The sequence below is a fragment of the Taudactylus pleione genome, unplaced genomic scaffold (assembly GCF_031769625.1).
Source record: "Taudactylus pleione unplaced genomic scaffold, aTauple2 ptg000317l, whole genome shotgun sequence".
NCBI classification, from domain to species: domain Eukaryota; kingdom Metazoa; phylum Chordata; class Amphibia; order Anura; family Myobatrachidae; genus Taudactylus; species Taudactylus pleione.
This window is the reverse complement of record NW_028284718.1, coordinates 4,231,696-4,251,209: the sequence shown is the minus strand read 5'-3', so window position 1 is coordinate 4,251,209 and position 19,514 is coordinate 4,231,696. Positions and strand designations below refer to the sequence as shown.

The 19,514-nt window shown below is 32.9% G+C and overlaps 5 non-coding genes across 5 annotated transcripts; 1 reads left to right on the top strand and 4 right to left on the bottom strand.

The window, feature by feature from the left end:
• The first annotated feature begins 1,604 nt into the window (after positions 1-1,604).
• On the top strand, positions 1,605-1,676 carry TRNAP-AGG (transfer RNA proline (anticodon AGG)). The gene has a single exon. It is a non-coding gene; the product is annotated as a tRNA-Pro (tRNA).
• Positions 1,677-4,611: 2,935 nt separating this feature from the next.
• On the bottom strand, positions 4,612-4,683 carry TRNAP-AGG (transfer RNA proline (anticodon AGG)). Its single transcript has one exon. It is a non-coding gene; the product is annotated as a tRNA-Pro (tRNA).
• Positions 4,684-5,899: 1,216 nt separating this feature from the next.
• TRNAP-AGG (transfer RNA proline (anticodon AGG)) lies at positions 5,900-5,971 on the bottom strand. Its single transcript has one exon. It is a non-coding gene; the product is annotated as a tRNA-Pro (tRNA).
• A 1,215-nt stretch (positions 5,972-7,186) lies between these two features.
• Positions 7,187-7,258, bottom strand: TRNAP-AGG (transfer RNA proline (anticodon AGG)). The gene has a single exon. It is a non-coding gene; the product is annotated as a tRNA-Pro (tRNA).
• A 2,505-nt stretch (positions 7,259-9,763) lies between these two features.
• TRNAP-AGG (transfer RNA proline (anticodon AGG)) lies at positions 9,764-9,835 on the bottom strand. Its single transcript has one exon. It is a non-coding gene; the product is annotated as a tRNA-Pro (tRNA).
• Positions 9,836-19,514: the final 9,679 nt, after the last annotated feature.

The window sequence follows — 19,514 nt, the reverse complement described above, 5'->3', positions numbered from 1 at the left end:
CACAAAAAGTTCAAAAATGAAATTGCAAGGTTTTCTTTTGCCTTTCTTCTGTGTCTGGAAGCATGATTTGTACATTGCAAATGACAAGTCTTTAGCTTCGTCCATGAGAGAAGCCCAAACTCTGTAGGAACTCACAAATCTTGTCCCTGCTCTTTTCCTATATGCATACCTTAGAAAACTATCTACTGGACCATAAGGAAATATTTTATTTATTCTACAAATTAATTTTTACATAAATGTATATGGTGTTTTAAAAACAAAAAGCTATTTTCTTAAAATCAATTGAAAAATCCAAAGAAAAATCTTCAGGTAGGTGGCTCGTTTGTCTAGGGGTATGATTCTCGCTTAGGGTGCGAGAGGTCCAGGGTTCAAATCCCGGACGAGTCCAGATTTTCAGATTCTTTGAAATGGTTCTATTATCTTATAGTAGTCAATTTCCTGAGTGAATTTCAACTGAATGTTGTTTTTACAAAACTCTCAAAATAGATTGTATTTACTAATTTGCACAATTGAATTTTGTTTTTTGTCAAACTGCTAAAATTATTTGTAAGTACTTATCTGCACACAGCATGTGACATGTCTTGGGTTTTATCCATCAGAAAAACTCTGCTGGGCATCATAAAACTTTGTACAGCAATTTTCAATCAAGTATACTTAGAAAATTATTGACTATTAGGAAATATTTTATTTATGCTAATATTTCCTCCTTGTACACATTAGTGACTGCTTTAAAATAATATAATTTTCCCATAAAATTGGTTAAGATATCAAATAAAACATGCTTACTTGATGATTCTATGATTTTCGTTTTGGGCGCGACAGGTCCCTGGTTCAATTCCCTGACGAGCCCTCTCTTTCTTTTTACGGTGCATCTCATGGTTTATATATATCTGATTTTCTCAATTGGCTAAGTCAATAGCATCAACTGAGTTTTGTTTTTGCCATACTCCCAATAGAATTTGTACATACTTATGAATCTTGCCTTCATCATTTTCCTATTGCCTTTCTTCTATTTATGCATGATTTACACATAGCTTTTTACAAGTCTTGGGTTTTATCGATCAGACAAGTCCAATCTCTGTCGCCATTTTTATATCTTGTCACTGCACTTTCCAAATAAGCACACATAGAAAACTATCAATAGAATCTTACGGAAACATTTTAGTTGTACAACAAATAAGAGCATACTTATTAAAATTTCAACCGTATTGTGGTATATCAGGAAAACTGCAGGTTCCCTTCAGTCTAGATAGCTTTGAATGTTTTAAAAGAATAGTCTCACTTTGAAACACAAAAAGTTCAAAAATGAAATTGCAAGGTTTTCTTTTGCATTTCTTCTGTGTCTGGAAGCATGATTTGTACATTGCAAATGACAAGTCTTTAGCTTCGTCCATGAGAGAAGCCCAAACTCTGTAGGCACTCACAAATCTTGTCCCTGCACTTTTCCTATATGCATACCTTAGAAAACTATCTACTGGACCATAAGGAAATATTTTATTTATTCTACAAATTCATTTTTACATAAATGTATATGGTGTTTTAAAAACAAAAAGCTATTTTCTAAAAATCAATTGAAAAATCCAAAGAAAGATCTTTAGGTAGGTGGCTCGTTGGTCTAGGGGTATGATTCTCGCTTAGGTTGCGAGAGGTCCCGGGTTAGAATCCCGGACGAGCCCAGATTTTCAGATTCTTTGAAATGGTTCTATTATCTTATAGTAGTCAATTTCCTGAGTGAATTTCAACTGAATGTTGTTTTTTCAAAACTCTCAAAATAGATTGTATTTTCTAATTTGCACAATTGAATTTTGTTTTTTGTCAAACTGCTAAAATTATTTGTAAGTACTTATCTGCACACAGCATGTGACATGTCTTGGGTTTTATCCATCAGAAAAACTCTGCTGGGCATCATAAAACTTTGCACAGCAATTTTCAAGCAAGTATACTTAGAAAATTATTGACTATTAGGAAATATTTTATTTATGCTAATATTTCCTCCTTGTACACATTAGTGACTGCTTTAAAATAATATAATTTTCGCATAAAATTGGTTAAGACATCAAATAAAACATGCTTACTTGATGATTCTATGATTTTCATTTTGGGCGCGACAGGTCCCTGGTTCAATTCCCTGACGAGCCCTCTCTTTCTTTTTACGGTGCATCTCATGGTTTATATATATCTGATTTTCTCAATTGGCTAAGTCAATAGCATCAACTGAGTTTTGTTTTTGCCATACTCCCAATAGAATTTGTACATACTTATGAATCTTGCCTTCATCATTTTCCTATTGCCTTTCTTCTATTTATGCATGATTTACACATAGCTATTTACAAGTCTTGGGTTTTATCGATCAGACAAGTCCAAACTCTGTCGCCATTTTTATATCTTGTCACTGCACTTTCCAAATAAGCACACATAGAAAACTATCAATAGAATCTTACGGAAACATTTTAGTTGTACTACAAATAAGAGCATACTTATTAAAATTTCAACCGTATTGTGGTATATCAGGAAAACTGCAGGTTCCCTTCTGTCTAGATAGCTTTGAATGTTTTAAAAGAAAAGTCTCACTTTGAAACACAAAAAGTTCAAAAATGAAATTGCAAGGTTTTCTTTTGCCTTTCTTCTGTGTCTGGAAGCATGATTTGTACATTGCAAATGACAAGTCTTTAGCTTCGTCCATGAGAGAAGCCCAAACTCTGTAGGCACTCACAAATCTTGTCCCTGCACTTTTCCTATATGCATACCTTAGAAAACTATCTATTGGACCATAAGGAAATATTTTATTTATTCTACAAATTCATTTTTACATAAATGTATATGGTGTTTTAAAAACAAAAAGCTATTTTCTAAAAATAAATTGAAAAATCCGAAGAAAAATCTTCAGGTAGGTGGCTCGTTTGTCTAGGGGTATGATTCTCATTTAGTGTGCGAGAAGTCCTCGGTTCAAATCCCGGACGAGCCCAGATTCTCAGATTCTTTGAAATGGTTCTATTATCTTATAGTAGTCAATTTCCTGAGTGAATTTCAACTGAATGTTGTTTTTTCAAAACTCTCAAAATAGATTGTATTTACTAATTTGCACAATTGAATTTTGTTTTTTGTCAAACTGCTAAAATTATTTGTAAGTACTTATCTGCACACAGCATGTGACCTGTCTTGGGTTTTATCCATCAGAAAAACTCTGCTGGGCATCATAAAACTTTGCACAGCAATTTTCAAGCAAGTATACTTAGAAAATTATTGACTATTAGGAAATATTTTATTTATGCTAATATTTCCTCCTTGTACACATTAGTGACTGCTTTAAAATAATATAATTTTCACCTAAAATTGGTTAAGATATCAAATAAAACATGCTTACTTGATGATTCTATGATTTTCGTTTTGGGCGCGACAGGTCCCTGGTTCAATTCACTGACGAGCCCTCTCTTTCTTTTTACGGTGCATCTCATGGTTTATATATATCTGATTTTCTCAATTGGCTAAGTCAATAGCATCAACTGAGTTTTGTTTTTGCCATACCCCCAATAGAATTTGTACATACTTATGAATCTTGCATTCATAATTTTATTATTGCCTTTCTTCTCTTTATGCATGATTTACACATAGCTTTTTACAAGTCTTTGGTTTTATCGATCAGACAAGTCCAAACTCTGCAGCCATTTTTATATCTTGTCACTGCACTTTCCAAATAAGCACACATAGAAAACTATCGATAGAATCTTACGAAAACATTTTAGTTGTTCTACAAATAAGAGCATACTTATTAAAATTTCAACCGTATTGTGGTATATCAGGAAAACTGCAGGTTCCCTTCTGTCTAGATAGCTTTGAATGTTTTAAAAGAATAGTTTCACTTTGAAACACAAAAAGTTCAAAAATGAAATTGCAAGGTATTCTTTTGCCTTTCTTCTGTGTCTGGAAGCATGATTTGTACATTGCATATGACAAGTCTATAGCTTCGTCCATGAGAGAAGTCCAAACTCTGTAGGCACTCACAAATCTTGTCCCTGCACTTTTCCTATATGCATACCTTAGAAAACTATCTACTGGACCATAAGGAAATATTTTATTTATTCTACAAATTCATTTTTACATAAATGTATATGGTGCTTTAAAAACAAAAAGCTATTTTCTTAAAATCAATTGAAAAATCCAAAGAAAAACCTTCAGGTAGGTGGCTCGTTGGTCAAGGGGTATGATTCTCGCTTAGGGTGCGAGAGGTCCCGGGTTCAAATCCTAGACGAGCCCAGGTTTTCAGATTCTTTGAAATGGTTCTATTATCTTATTGTAGTCAATTTCCTGAGTGAATTTCAACTGAATGTTGTTTTTTCAAAACTCTCAAAATAGATTGTATTTACTAATTTGCAGTTTTATGATGCCCAGCAGTGTTTTTCTGATGGATAAAACCCAATACATGTCACATGCTGTGTGCAGATAAGTACTTACAAATAATTTTAGCAGTTTGACAAAAAACTAAATTCAATTGTGCAAATTAGTAAATACAATCTATTTTGAGAGTTTTGAAAAAACAACATTCAGTTGAAATTCACTCAGGAAATTGACTACAATAAGATAATAGAACCATTTCAAAGAATCTGAAAATTTGGGCTCGTCCGGGATTTGAACCCGGGACCTCTCGCACCCTAAGCGAGAATCATACCCCTAGACCAACGAGCCACCTACCTGAAGATTTTTCTTTGGATTTTTCAATTGATTTTAAGAAAATTGATTTTTGTTTTTAAAACACCATATACATTTATGTAAAAATGAATTTGTAGAATAAATAAAATATTTCCTTATGGTCCAGTAGATAGTTTTCTAAGGTATGCATATAGGAAAAGTGCAGGGACAAGATTTGTGAGTGCCTACAGAGTTTGGACTTCTCTCATGGACGAAGCTAAAGACTTGTCATATGCAATGTACAAATCATGCTTCCAGACACAGAAGAAAGGCAAAAGAATACCTTGCAATTTCATTTTTGAACTTTTTGTGTTTCAAAGTGAGACTATTCTTTTAAAACATTCAAAGCTATCTAGACAGAAGGGAACTTGCAGTTTTCCTGATATACCACAATACGGTTGAAATTTTAATAAGTATGCTCTTATTTGTAGTACAACTAAAATGTTTTCGTAAGATTCTATTGATAGTTTTCTATGTGTGCTTATTTGGAAAGTGCAGTGACAAGACATAAAAATGGCGACAGAGTTTGGACTTGTCTGATCGATAAAACCCAAGACTTGTAAAAAGCTATGTGTAAATCATGCATAAATAGAAGAAAGGCAAAAGGAAAATGATGAAGGCAAGATTCATAAGTATGTACAAATTCTATTGGGAGTATGGCAAAAACAAAACTAAGTTGATGCTATTGACTTAGCCAATTGAGAAATCAGATATATATAAACCATGAGATGCACCGTAAAAAGAAAGAGAGGGCTCGTCAGGGAATTGAACCAGGGACCTGTCGCGCCCAAAACGAAAATCATAGAATCATCAAATAAGCATGTTTTATTTGATATCTTAACCAATTTTATGTGAAAATTATATTATTTTAAAGCAGTCACTAATGTGTACAAGGAGGAAATATTAGCATAAATAAAATATTTCCTAATAGTCAATAATTTTCTAAGTATACTTGCTTGAAAATTGCTGTGCAAAGTTTTATGATGCCCAGCAGAGTTTTTCTGATGGATAAAACCCAATACATGTCACATGCTGTGTGCAGATAAGTACTTACAAATAATTTTAGCAGTTTGACAAAAAACAAAATTCAATTGAGCAAATTAGTAAATACAATCTATTTTGAGAGTTTTGAAAAAACAACATTCAGTTGAAATTCACTCAGGAAATTGACTACAATAAGATAATAGAACCATTTCAAAGAATCTGAAAATTTGGGCTCGTCCGGGATTTGAACCCGGGACCTCTCGCACCCTAAGCGAGAATCATACCCCTAGACCAACGAGCCACCTACCTGAAGATTTTTCTTTGGATTTTTCAATTGATTTTAAGAAAATAGCTTTTTGTTTTTAAAACACCATATACATTTATGTAAAAATGAATTTGTAGAATAAATAAAATATTTCCTTATGGTCCAGTAGATAGTTTTCTAAGGTATGCATATAGGAAAAGTGCAGGGACAAGATTTGTGAGTGCCTACAGAGTTTGGACTTCTCTCATGGACAAAGCTAAAGACTTGTCATATGCAATGTACAAATCATGCTTCCAGACACAGAAGAAAGGCAAAAGAATACCTTGCAATTTCATTTTTGAACTTTTTGTGTTCAAAGTGAGACTATTCTTTTAAAACATTCAAAGCTATCTAGACAGAAGGGAACCTGCAGTTTTCCTGATATACCACAATACGGTTGAAATTTTAATAAGTATGCTCTTATTTGTAGAACAACTAAAATGATTCCGTAACATTCTATCGATAGTTTTCTATGTGTGCTTATTTGGAAAGTGCAGTGACAAGATATAAAAATGGCTGCAGAGTTTGGACTTGTCTGATCGATAAAACCCAAGACTTGTAAAAAGCTATGTGTAAATCATGCATAAATAGAAGAAAGGCAAAAGGAAAATGATGAAGGCAAGATTCATAAGTATGTACAAATTCTATTGGGAGTATGGCAAAAACAAAACTCAGTTGATGCTATTGACTTAGCCAATTGAGAAATCAGATATATATAAACCATGAGATGCACCGTAAAAAGAAAGAGAGGGCTCGTCAGGGAATTGAACCAGGGACCTGTCGCGCCCAAAACGAAAATCATAGAATCATCAAATAAGCATGTTTTATTTGATATCTTAACCAATTTTATGTGAAAATTATATTATTTTAAAGCAGTCACTAATGTGTACAAGGAGGAAATATTAGCATAAATAAAATATTTCCTAATAGTCAATAATTTTCTAAGTATACTTGCTTGAAAATTGCTGTGCAAAGTTTTATGATGCCCAGCAGAGTTTTTCTGATGGATAAAACCCAAGACATGTCACATGCTGTGTGCAGATAAGTACTTACAAATAATTTTAGCAGTTTGACAAAAAACTAAATTCAATTGTGCAAATTAGTAAATACAATCTATTTTGAGAGTTTTGAAAAAACAACATTCAGTTGAAATTCACTCAGGAAATTGACTACAATAAGATAATAGAACCATTTCAAAGAATCTGAAAATTTGGGCTCGTCCGGGATTTGAACCCGGGACCTCTCGCACCCTAAGCGAGAATCATACCCCTAGACCAACGAGCCACCTACCTGAAGATTTTTCTTTGGATTTTTCAATTGATTTTAAGAAAATAGCTTTTTGTTTTTAAAACACCATATACATTTATGTAAAAATGAATTTGTAGAATAAATAAAATATTTCCTTATGGTCCAGTAGATAGTTTTCTAAGGTATGCATATAGGAAAAGTGCAGGGACAAGATTTGTGAGTGCCTACAGAGTTTGGACTTCTCTCATGGACGAAGCTAAAGACTTGTCATATGCAATGTACAAATCATGCTTCCAGACACAGAAGAAAGGCAAAAGAATACCTTGCAATTTCATTTTGGAACTTTTTGTGTTTCAAAGTGAGACTATTCTTTTAAAACATTCAAAGCTATCTAGACAGAAGGGAACTTGCAGTTTTCCTGATATACCACAATACGGTTGAAATTTTAATAAGTATGCTCTTATTTGTAGTACAACTAAAATGTTTTCGTAAGATTCTATTGATAGTTTTCTATGTGTGCTTATTTGGAAAGTGCAGTGACAAGATATAAAAATGGCGACAGAGTTTGGACTTGTCTGATCGATAAAACCCAAGTCTTGTAAAACGCTATGTGTAAATCATGCATAAATAGAAGAAAGGCAATAGGAAAATTATGAATGCAAGATTCATAAGTATGTACAAATTCTATTGGGAGTATGGCAAAAACAAAACTCAGTTGATGCTATTGACTTAGCCAATTGAGAAAATCAGATATATATAAACCATGAGATGCACCGTAAAAAGAAAGAGAGGGCTCGTCAGGGAATTGAACCAGGTACCTGTCGCGCCCAAAACGAAAATCATAGAATTATCAAGTAAGCATGTTTTATTTGATATCTTAACCAATTTTATGTGAAAATTATATTATTTTAAAGCAGTCACTAATGTGTACAAGGAGGAAATATTAGCATAAATAAAATATTTCCTAATAGTCAATAATTTTCTAAGTATACTTGCTTGAAAATTGCTGTGCAAAGTTTTATGATGCCCAGCAGAGTTTTTCTGATGGACAAAACCCAAGACATGTCACATGCTGTGTGCAGATAAGTACTTACAAATAATTTTAGCAGTTTGACAAAAAACAAAATTCAATTGTGCAAATTAGTAAATACAATCTATTTTGAGAGTTTTGAAAAAACAACATTCGGTTGAAATTCACTCAGGAAATTGACTACAATAAGATAATGGAACCATTTCTAAGAATCTGAAAATTTGGGCTTGTCTGGGATTTGAACCCAGGACCTCTCGCACCCTAAGCGAGAATCATACCCCTTGACCAACGAGCCACCTACCTGAAGATTTTTCTTTGGATTTTTCAATTGATTTTAAGAAAATAGCTTTTTGTTTTTAAAACACCATATACATTTATGTAAAAATGAATTTGTAGAATAAATAAAATATTTCCTTATGGTCCAGTAGATAGTTTTCTAAAGTATGCATATAGGAAAAGTGCAGGGACAAGATTTGTGAGTGCCTACAGAGTTTGGACTTCTCTCATGGACGAAGCTAAAGACTTGTCATATGCAATGTACAAATCATGCTTCCAGACACAGAAGAAAGGCAAAAGAATACCTTGCAATTTCATTTTGGAACTTTTTGTGTTTCAAAGTGAGACTATTCTTTTAAAACATTCAAAGCTATCTAGACAGAAGGGAACTTGCAGTTTTCCTGATATACCACAATACGGTTGAAATTTTAATAAGTATGCTCTTATTTGTAGTACAACTAAAATGTTTTCGTAAGATTCTATTGATAGTTTTCTATGTGTGCTTATTTGGAAAGTGCAGTGACAAGATATAAAAATGGCGACAGAGTTTGGACTTGTCTGATCGATAAAACCCAAGACTTGTAAAACGCTATGTGTAAATCATGCATAAATAGAAGAAAGGCAATAGGAAAATTATGAATGCAAGATTCATAAGTATGTACAAATTCTATTGGGAGTATGGCAAAAACAAAACTCAGTTGATGCTATTGACTTAGCCAATTGAGAAATCAGATATATATAAACCATGAGATGCACCGTAAAAAGAAAGAGAGGGCTCGTCAGGGAATTGAACCAGGGACCTGTCGCGCCCAAAACGAAAATCATAGAATCATCAAATAAGCATGTTTTATTTGATATCTTAACCAATTTTATGTGAAAATTATATTATTTTAAAGCAGTCACTAATGTGTACAAGGAGGAAATATTAGCATAAATAAAATATTTCCTAATAGTCAATAATTTTCTAAGTATACTTGCTTGAAAATTGCTGTGCAAAGTTTTATGATGCCCAGCAGAGTTTTTCTGATGGATAAAACCCAAGACATGTCACATGCTGTGTGCAGATAAGTACTTACAAATAATTTTAGCAGTTTGACAAAAAACTAAATTCAATTGTGCAAATTAGTAAATACAATCTATTTTGAGAGTTTTGAAAAAACAACATTCAGTTGAAATTCACTCAGGAAATTGACTACAATAAGATAATAGAACCATTTCAAAGAATCTGAAAATTTGGGCTCGTCCGGGATTTGAACCCGGGACCTCTCGCACCCTAAGCGAGAATCATACCCCTAGACCAACGAGCCACCTACCTGAAGATTTTTCTTTGGATTTTTCAATTGATTTTAAGAAAATAGCTTTTTGTTTTTAAAACACCATATACATTTATGTAAAAATGAATTTGTAGAATAAATAAAATATTTCCTTATGGTCCAGTAGATAGTTTTCTAAGGTATGCATATAGGAAAAGTGCAGGGACAAGATTTGTGAGTGCCTACAGAGTTTGGACTTCTCTCATGGACGAAGCTAAAGACTTGTCATATGCAATGTACAAATCATGCTTCCAGACACAGAAGAAAGGCAAAAGAATACCTTGCAATTTCATTTTGGAACTTTTTGTGTTTCAAAGTGAGACTATTCTTTTAAAACATTCAAAGCTATCTAGACAGAAGGGAACTTGCAGTTTTCCTGATATACCACAATACGGTTGAAATTTTAATAAGTATGCTCTTATTTGTAGTACAACTAAAATGTTTTCGTAAGATTCTATTGATAGTTTTCTATGTGTGCTTATTTGGAAAGTGCAGTGACAAGATATAAAAATGGCGACAGAGTTTGGACTTGTCTGATCGATAAAACCCAAGTCTTGTAAAACGCTATGTGTAAATCATGCATAAATAGAAGAAAGGCAATAGGAAAATTATGAATGCAAGATTCATAAGTATGTACAAATTCTATTGGGAGTATGGCAAAAACAAAACTCAGTTGATGCTATTGACTTAGCCAATTGAGAAAATCAGATATATATAAACCATGAGATGCACCGTAAAAAGAAAGAGAGGGCTCGTCAGGGAATTGAACCAGGTACCTGTCGCGCCCAAAACGAAAATCATAGAATTATCAAGTAAGCATGTTTTATTTGATATCTTAACCAATTTTATGTGAAAATTATATTATTTTAAAGCAGTCACTAATGTGTACAAGGAGGAAATATTAGCATAAATAAAATATTTCCTAATAGTCAATAATTTTCTAAGTATACTTGCTTGAAAATTGCTGTGCAAAGTTTTATGATGCCCAGCAGAGTTTTTCTGATGGACAAAACCCAAGACATGTCACATGCTGTGTGCAGATAAGTACTTACAAATAATTTTAGCAGTTTGACAAAAAACAAAATTCAATTGTGCAAATTAGTAAATACAATCTATTTTGAGAGTTTTGAAAAAACAACATTCGGTTGAAATTCACTCAGGAAATTGACTACAATAAGATAATGGAACCATTTCTAAGAATCTGAAAATTTGGGCTTGTCTGGGATTTGAACCCAGGACCTCTCGCACCCTAAGCGAGAATCATACCCCTTGACCAACGAGCCACCTACCTGAAGATTTTTCTTTGGATTTTTCAATTGATTTTAAGAAAATAGCTTTTTGTTTTTAAAACACCATATACATTTATGTAAAAATGAATTTGTAGAATAAATAAAATATTTCCTTATGGTCCAGTAGATAGTTTTCTAAAGTATGCATATAGGAAAAGTGCAGGGACAAGATTTGTGAGTGCCTACAGAGTTTGGACTTCTCTCATGGACGAAGCTAAAGACTTGTCATATGCAATGTACAAATCATGCTTCCAGACACAGAAGAAAGGCAAAAGAATACCTTGCAATTTCATTTTGGAACTTTTTGTGTTTCAAAGTGAGACTATTCTTTTAAAACATTCAAAGCTATCTAGACAGAAGGGAACTTGCAGTTTTCCTGATATACCACAATACGGTTGAAATTTTAATAAGTATGCTCTTATTTGTAGTACAACTAAAATGTTTTCGTAAGATTCTATTGATAGTTTTCTATGTGTGCTTATTTGGAAAGTGCAGTGACAAGATATAAAAATGGCGACAGAGTTTGGACTTGTCTGATCGATAAAACCCAAGACTTGTAAAACGCTATGTGTAAATCATGCATAAATAGAAGAAAGGCAATAGGAAAATTATGAATGCAAGATTCATAAGTATGTACAAATTCTATTGGGAGTATGGCAAAAACAAAACTCAGTTGATGCTATTGACTTAGCCAATTGAGAAAATCAGATATATATAAACCATGAGATGCACCGTAAAAAGAAAGAGAGGGCTCGTCAGGGAATTGAACCAGGGACCTGTCGCGCCCAAAACGAAAATCATAGAATCATCAAGTAAGCATGTTTTATTTGATATCTTAACCAATTTTATGTGAAAATTATATTATTTTAAAGCAGTCACTAATGTGTACAAGGAGGAAATATTAGCATAAATAAAATATTTCCTAATAGTCAATAATTTTCTAAGTATACTTGCTTGAAAATTGCTGTGCAAAGTTTTATGATGCCCAGCAGAGTTTTTCTGATGGACAAAACCCAAGACATGTCACATGCTGTGTGCAGATAAGTACTTACAAATAATTTTAGCAGTTTGACAAAAAACAAAATTCAATTGTGCAAATTAGTAAATACAATCTATTTTGAGAGTTTTGAAAAAACAACATTCAGTTGAAATTCACTCAGGAAATTAACTACAATAAGATAATGGAACCATTTCTAAGAATCTGAAAATTTGGGCTTGTCTGGGATTTGAACCCAGGACCTCTCGCACCCTAAGCGAGAATCATACCCCTTGACCAACGAGCCACCTACCTGAAGATTTTTCTTTGGATTTTTCAATTGATTTTAAGAAAATAGCTTTTTGTTTTTAAAACACCATATACATTTATGTAAAAATGAATTTGTAGAATAAATAAAATATTTCCTTATGGTCCAGTAGATAGTTTTCTAAGGTATGCATATAGGAAAAGTGCAGGGACAAGATTTGTGAGTGCCTACAGAGTTTGGACTTCTCTCATGGACGAAGCTAAAGACTTGTCATATGCAATGTACAAATCATGCTTCCAGACACAGAAGAAAGGCAAAAGAATACCTTGCAATTTCATTTTGGAACTTTTTGTGTTTCAAAGTGAGACTATTCTTTTAAAACATTCAAAGCTATCTAGACAGAAGGGAACTTGCAGTTTTCCTGATATACCACAATACGGTTGAAATTTTAATAAGTATGCTCTTATATGTAGTACAACTAAAATGTTTTCGTAAGATTCTATTGATAGTTTTCTATGTGTGCTTATTTGGAAAGTGCAGTGACAAGATATAAAAATTGCGACAGAGTTTGGACTTGTCTGATCGATAAAACCCAAGACTTGTAAAACGCTATGTGTAAATCATGCATAAATAGAAGAAAGGCAATAGGAAAATTATGAATGCAAGATTCATAAGTATGTACAAATTCTATTGGGAGTATGGCAAAAACAAAACTCAGTTGATGCTATTGACTTAGCCAATTGAGAAAATCAGATATATATAAACCATGAGATGCACCGTAAAAAGAAAGAGAGGGCTCGTCAGGGAATTGAACCAGGGACCTGTCGCGCCCAAAACGAAAATCATAGAATCATCAAGTAAGCATGTTTTATTTGATATCTTAACCAATTTTATGTGAAAATTATATTATTTTAAAGCAGTCACTAATGTGTACAAGGAGGAAATATTAGCATAAATAAAATATTTCCTAATAGTCAATAATTTTCTAAGTATACTTGCTTGAAAATTGCTGTGCAAAGTTTTATGATGCCCAGCAGAGTTTTTCTGATGGACAAAACCCAAGACATGTCACATGCTGTGTGCAGATAAGTACTTACAAATAATTTTAGCAGTTTGACAAAAAACAAAATTCAATTGTGCAAATTAGTAAATACAATCTATTTTGAGAGTTTTGAAAAAACAACATTCAGTTGAAATTCACTCAGGAAATTGACTACAATAAGATAATGGAACCATTTCAAAGAATCTGAAAATTTGGGCTTGTCTGGGATTTGAACCCAGGACCTCTCGCACCCTAAGCGAGAATCATACCCCTTGACCAACTAGCCACCTACCTGAAGATTTTTCTTTGGATTTTTCAATTGATTTTAAGAAAATAGCTTTTTGTTTTTAAAACACCATATACATTTATGTAAAAATGAATTTGTAGAATAAATAAAATATTTCCTTATGGTCCAGTAGATAGTTTTCTAAGGTATGCATATAGGAAAAGTGCAGGGACAAGATTTGTGAGTGCCTACAGAGTTTGGACTTCTCTCATGGACGAAGCTAAAGACTTGTCATATGCAATGTACAAATCATGCTTCCAGACACAGAAGAAAGGCAAAAGAATACCTTGCAATTTCATTTTGGAACTTTTTGTGTTTCAAAGTGAGACTATTCTTTTAAAACATTCAAAGCTATCTAGACAGAAGGGAACTTGCAGTTTTCCTGATATACCACAATACGGTTGAAATTTTAATAAGTATGCTCTTATTTGTAGTACAACTAAAATGTTTTCGTAAGATTCTATTGATAGTTTTCTATGTGTGCTTATTTGGAAAGTGCAGTGACAAGATATAAAAATGGCGACAGAGTTTGGACTTGTCTGATCGATAAAACCCAAGACTTGTAAAACGCTATGTGTAAATCATGCATAAATAGAAGAAAGGCAATAGGAAAATTATGAATGCAAGATTCATAAGTATGTACAAATTCTATTGGGAGTATGGCAAAAACAAAACTCAGTTGATGCTATTGACTTAGCCAATTGAGAAAATCAGATATATATAAACCATGAGATGCACCGTAAAAAGAAAGAGAGGGCTCGTCAGGGAATTGAACCAGGGACCTGTCGCGCCCAAAACGAAAATCATAGAATCATCAAGTAAGCATGTTTTATTTGATATCTTAACCAATTTTATGTGAAAATTATATTATTTTAAAGCAGTCACTAATGTGTACAAGGAGGAAATATTAGCATAAATAAAATATTTCCTAATAGTCAATAATTTTCTAAGTATACTTGCTTGAAAATTGCTGTGCAAAGTTTTATGATGCCCAGCAGAGTTTTTCTGATGGACAAAACCCAAGACATGTCACATGCTGTGTGCAGATAAGTACTTACAAATAATTTTAGCAGTTTGACAAAAAACAAAATTCAATTGTGCAAATTAGTAAATACAATCTATTTTGAGAGTTTTGAAAAAACAACATTCAGTTGAAATTCACTCAGGAAATTAACTACAATAAGATAATGGAACCATTTCTAAGAATCTGAAAATTTGGGCTTGTCTGGGATTTGAACCCAGGACCTCTCGCACCCTAAGCGAGAATCATACCCCTTGACCAACGAGCCACCTACCTGAAGATTTTTCTTTGGATTTTTCAATTGATTTTAAGAAAATAGCTTTTTGTTTTTAAAACACCATATACATTTATGTAAAAATGAATTTGTAGAATAAATAAAATATTTCCTTATGGTCCAGTAGATAGTTTTCTAAGGTATGCATATAGGAAAAGTGCAGGGACAAGATTTGTGAGTGCCTACAGAGTTTGGACTTCTCTCATGGACGAAGCTAAAGACTTGTCATATGCAATGTACAAATCATGCTTCCAGACACAGAAGAAAGGCAAAAGAATACCTTGCAATTTCATTTTGGAACTTTTTGTGTTTCAAAGTGAGACTATTCTTTTAAAACATTCAAAGCTATCTAGACAGAAGGGAACTTGCAGTTTTCCTGATATACCACAATACGGTTGAAATTTTAATAAGTATGCTCTTATATGTAGTACAACTAAAATGTTTTCGTAAGATTCTATTGATAGTTTTCTATGTGTGCTTATTTGGAAAGTGCAGTGACAAGATATAAAAATTGCGACAGAGTTTGGACTTGTCTGATCGATAAAACCCAAGACTTGTAAAACGCTATGTGTAAATCATGCATAAATAGAAGAAAGGCAATAGGAAAATTATGAATGCAAGATTCATAAGTATGTACAAATTCTATTGGGAGTATGGCAAAAACAAAACTCAGTTGATGCTATTGACTTAGCCAATTGAGAAAATCAGATATATATAAACCATGAGATGCACCGTAAAAAGAAAGAGAGGGCTCGTCAGGGAATTGAACCAGGGACCTGTCGCGCCCAAAACGAAAATCATAGAATCATCAAGTAAGCATGTTTTATTTGATATCTTAACCAATTTTATGTGAAAATTATATTATTTTAAAGCAGTCACTAATGTGTACAAGGAGGAAATATTAGCATAAATAAAATATTTCCTAATAGTCAATAATTTTCTAAGTATACTTGCTTGAAAATTGCTGTGCAAAGTTTTATGATGCCCAGCAGAGTTTTTCTGATGGACAAAACCCAAGACATGTCACATGCTGTGTGCAGATAAGTACTTACAAATAATTTTAGCAGTTTGACAAAAAACAAAATTCAATTGTGCAAATTAGTAAATACAATCTATTTTGAGAGTTTTGAAAAAACAACATTCAGTTGAAATTCACTCAGGAAATTGACTACAATAAGATAATGGAACCATTTCAAAGAATCTGAAAATTTGGGCTTGTCTGGGATTTGAACCCAGGACCTCTCGCACCCTAAGCGAGAATCATACCCCTTGACCAACTAGCCACCTACCTGAAGATTTTTCTTTGGATTTTTCAATTGATTTTAAGAAAATAGCTTTTTGTTTTTAAAACACCATATACATTTATGTAAAAATGAATTTGTAGAATAAATAAAATATTTCCTTATGGTCCAGTAGATAGTTTTCTAAGGTATGCATATAGGAAAAGTGCAGGGACAAGATTTGTGAGTGCCTACAGAGTTTGGACTTCTCTCATGGACGAAGCTAAAGACTTGTCATATGCAATGTACAAATCATGCTTCCAGACACAGAAGAAAGGCAAAAGAATACCTTGCAATTTCATTTTTGAACTTTTTGTGTTTCAAAGTGAGACTATTCTTTTAAAACATTCAAAGCTATCTAGACAGAAGGGAACTTGCAGTTTTCCTGATATACCACAATACGGTTGAAATTTTAATAAGTATGCTCTTATTTGTAGTACAACTAAAATGTTTTCGTAAGATTCTATTGATAGTTTTCTATGTGTGCTTATTTGGAAAGTGCAGTGACAAGATATAAAAATTGCGACAGAGTTTGGACTTGTCTGATCGATAAAACCCAAGACTTGTAAAACGCTATGTGTAAATCATGCATAAATAGAAGAAAGGCAATAGGAAAATGATGAATGCAAGATTCATAAGTATGTACAAATTCTATTGGGAGTATGGCAAAAACAAAACTCAGTTGATGCTATTGACTTAGCCAATTGAGAAAATCAGATATATATAAACCATGAGATGCACCGTAAAAAGAAAGAGAGGGCTCGTCAGGGAATTGAACCAGGGACCTGTCGCGCCCAAAACGAAAATCATAGAATCATCATGTAAGCATGTTTTATTAGATATCTTAACCAATTTTATGTGAAAATTATATTATTTTAAAGCAGTCACTAATGTGTACAAGGAGGAAATATTAGCATAAATAAAATATTTCCTAATAGTCAATAATTTTCTAAGTATACTTGCTTGAAAATTGCTGTGCAAAGTTTTATGATGCCCAGCAGAGTTTTTCTGATGGACAAAACCCAAGACATGTCACATGCTGTGTGCAGATAAGTACTTACAAATAATTTTAGCAGTTTGACAAAAAACAAAATTCAATTGTGCAAATTAGTAAATACAATCTATTTTGAGAGTTTTGAAAAAACAACATTCAGTTGAAATTCACTCAGGAAATTGACTACAATTAGATAATGGAACCATTTCAAAGAATCTGAAAATTTGGGCTTGTCTGGGACTTGAACCCAGGACCTCTTGCACCCTAAGCGAGAATCATACCCCTTGACCAACGAGCCACCTACCTGAAGATTTTTCTTTGGATTTTTCAATTGATTTTAAGAAAATAGCTTTTTATTTTTAAAACACCATATACATTTATGTAGAAATGAATTTGTAGAATAAATAAAATATTTCCTTATGGTCCAGTAGATAGTTTTCTAAGGTATGCATATAGGAAAAGTGCAGGGACAAGATTTGTGAGTGCCTACAGAGTTTGGACTTCTCTCATGGACGAAGCTAAAGACTTGTCATATGCAATGTACAAATCATGCTTCCAGACACAGAAGAAAGGCAAAAGAATACCTTGCAATTTCATTTTTGAACTTTTTGTGTTTCAAAGTGAGACTATTCTTTTAAAACATTCAAAGCTATCTAGACAGAAGGGAACTTGCAGTTTTCCTGATATACCACAATACGGTTGAAATTTTAATAAGTATGCTCTTATTTGTAGTACAACTAAAATGTTTTCGTAAGATTCTATTGATAGTTTTCTATGTGTGCTTATTTGGAAAGTGCAGTGACAAGATATAAAAATTGCGACAGAGTTTGGACTTGTCTGATCGATAAAACCCAAGACTTGTAAAACGCTATGTGTAAATCATGCATAAATAGAAGAAAGGCAATAGGAAAATTATGAATGCAAGATTCATAAGTATGTACAAATTCTATTGGGAGTATGGCAAAAACAAAACTCAGTTGATGCTATTGACTTAGCCAATTGAGAAAATCAGATATATATAAACCATGAGATGCACCGTAAAAAGAAAGAGAGGGCTCGTCAGGGAATTGAACCAGGGACCTGTCGCGCCCAAAACGAAAATCATAGAATCATCAAGTAAGCATGTTTTATTTGATATCTTAACCAATTTTATGTGAAAATTATATTATTTTAAAGCAGTCACTAATGTGTACAAGGAGGAAATATTAGCATAAATAAAATATTTCCTAATAGTCAATAATTTTCTAAGTATACTTGCTTGAAAATTGCTGTGCAAAGTTTTATGATGCCCAGCAGAGTTTTTCTGATGGACAAAACCCAAGACATGTCACATGCTGTGTGCAGATAAGTACTTACAAATAATTTTAGCAGTTTGACAAAAAACAAAATTCAATTGTGCAAATTAGTAAATACAATCTATTTTGAGAGTTTTGAAAAAACAACATTCAGTTGAAATTCACTCAGGAAATTGACTACAATAAGATAAAGGAACCATTTCAAAGAATCTGAAAATTTGGGCTTGTCTGGGATTTGAACCCAGGACCTCTCGCACCCTAAGCGAGAATCATACCCCTTGACCAACGAGCCACCTACCTGAAGATTTTTCTTTGGATTTTTCAATTGATTTTAAGAAAATAGCTTTTTGTTTTTAAAACACCATATACATTTATCTAAAAATTAATTTGTAGAATAAATAAAATATTTCCTTATGGTCCAGTAGATAGTTTTCTAAGGTATGCATATAGGAAAAGTGCAGGGACAAGATTTGTGAGTGCCTACAGAGTTTGGACTTCTCTCATGGACGAAGCTAAAGACTTGTCATATGCAATGTACAAATCATGCTTCCAGACACAGAAGAAAGGCAAAAGAATACCTTGCAATTTCATTTTTGAACTTTTTGTGTTTCAAAGTGAGACTATTCTTTTAAAACATTCAAAGCTATCTAGACAGAAGGGAACCTGCAGTTTTCCTGATATACCACAATACGGTTGAAATTTTAATAAGTATGCTCTTATTTGTAGAACAACTAAAATGTTTCCGTAAGATTCTATTGATAGTTTTCTATGTGTGCTTATTTGGAAAGTGCAGTGACAAGATATAAAAATGGCTGCAGAGTTTGGACTTGTCTGATCGATAAAACCCAAGACTTGTAAAAAGCTATGTGTAAATCATGCATAAATAGAAGAAAGGCAATAATAAAATGATGAAGGCAAGATTCATAAGTATGTACAAATTCTATTGGG